The 1705-nt window shown below is 35.1% G+C and overlaps 1 long non-coding RNA gene across 1 annotated transcript; it reads right to left on the reverse strand.

The window, feature by feature from the left end:
- Positions 1-278: 278 nt before the first annotated feature.
- On the reverse strand, positions 279-1334 carry LOC108363214 (uncharacterized). Its single transcript, XR_001847585.1, has 3 exons — positions 1065-1334; positions 939-994; positions 279-853 (listed from the first exon to the last, which is right to left on the reverse strand). It is a non-coding gene; the product is annotated as an uncharacterized LOC108363214 (long non-coding RNA).
- Positions 1335-1705: the final 371 nt, after the last annotated feature.

Genomic DNA, 1705 nt, shown 5'->3' on the forward strand with positions numbered 1-1705 from the left:
AAACTAATTGTGGAAAAGCAAAAATAATATATAGAAATGGTAGAAGTGATAGCTACTTCGGAAATCACCACATTTCCTCATCAGACTTCTTTCAGTAAGATTCGAACCGACGATCCCACTGACTCAGCCAGTCGCCTACGCACTGTGCTAAGTTCGCCTTGTTAATTCTTGTTGCTTATTTCCACTATTTCACTTGATCATGTGGTTGTTGGTTTTTGTTAATATTTGTATTATTAGAGTGTTTAACTTTTAGGTGTGCTCGTACTTAAGTTATTTGTTTTTGTTATTTTATGGCCTTATAACAATTATATTATAAACTAATTGTGGAAAACCCACAATAATTTGAAAAAATTATCAAATCAAATTATTGTTGCTTTTCCACAATTAGTTTTCATTAAAAAACGGCCTCAAGCTCAATAAAAATTGTTGAATATAATAAATTGAATAATAGTGTTTTCGTTTCTCCATAAAATTCTGCCCTGATGCTGTCACTTTAAAATGCTGTGTTCTTTTGTAAAATGAATGCAATCTTTGCAGAGGGCAGAGCTATCTTTTCTCACAGGGTTACTCTAAAAATATGGGAAAATGCAACATATTTCGCCCTCTCTGCTAACGACGGGGGAGATAATTGCCCTTTCAATCAGCTGATCAATAATAACATCACATAAAAATAGTACCTTATTTGTCTTTTTTTAGCACTCATATATCGGCAGTGTCACAGCAGCACAGATAAAGTCTGCACATTTTTGACATTTTATTTTGGCGCTCGTGAATTGAAAACGCAAACTTTGTGCTTAGGCATCAAATTATTAAAATATTGTAGCTGCCCGGGATCTGTGTACATTTTAATAACCTAAATCAGGAAAATAGATTGTATTTTGTTGTTGTTGTGTATATGTTTCCCAGAAAGTGGACTTTACATATTTGTAGTAACTTACACAGAAATTCATGGTGTCACAGGTGGAAGAGAATTGTTGGCGAAAATGGAAAAACGCTGCTTGTTTGTAGGAACAAAAGTAATAAATGACTCGGCGTGCTTTTACATCCAAAAGTGAACTGCTTACGTGTAAAGGACTTTATAGATGAAGTAGTCAACTTGTACACAGGTACGGTACAACTTGTACACAGGTACGCGAGGTATTTTTTTCATACGGGCACGGATTAGTATTTCGCTCACCAAGCTTCAGAGAAGCATACTATCTTTGTGAAGTTTGGTTTACGCTTTATCCAGTGGGTGCAGCTTCATGAAGAACGCCCATGCATTTCCCCTTACCGCTCTCAAATTAGTGGGCAAAATACTAAACACTCCTTTCATTCGTTTATATACTGTATATTTTTATATTTATGCATTTGTAGTAGGGCTGTGCGATTATTCGATTACTCGAGCAAGTTGGTTAATCAATTATTCGGTTAATCAATTACTCGAGTAATCAAGATTTTGATTACTCAAAACGATGCAACTTACGTCGAGCGCACATTTAGTACATTCAAGGCTTTTCTTCGCGAAAATCTAATGAAAATGCTGCCAGAAAACTTCAAAGTGCATCTTGTAGTTCAACGTTACTTAGAAACTCGAAAGGATAAAATAGTCAAAGAGTCAAAGTAAAAATTTTAAATATGGAACGTTTGAAACGTTCTTATTATCAGGAATAAGGGCGTTTCCTCGCGCTTTACAATTTTATACACACCCCTTATTGTCTTCAAG

The sequence above is a fragment of the Rhagoletis zephyria genome, unplaced genomic scaffold (assembly GCF_001687245.7).
Source record: "Rhagoletis zephyria isolate East Lansing unplaced genomic scaffold, Rhagoletis_zephyria_1.1 Rzeph_scaffold_01217, whole genome shotgun sequence".
In the NCBI taxonomy this organism is placed as follows: Eukaryota; Metazoa; Arthropoda; class Insecta; order Diptera; family Tephritidae; genus Rhagoletis; species Rhagoletis zephyria.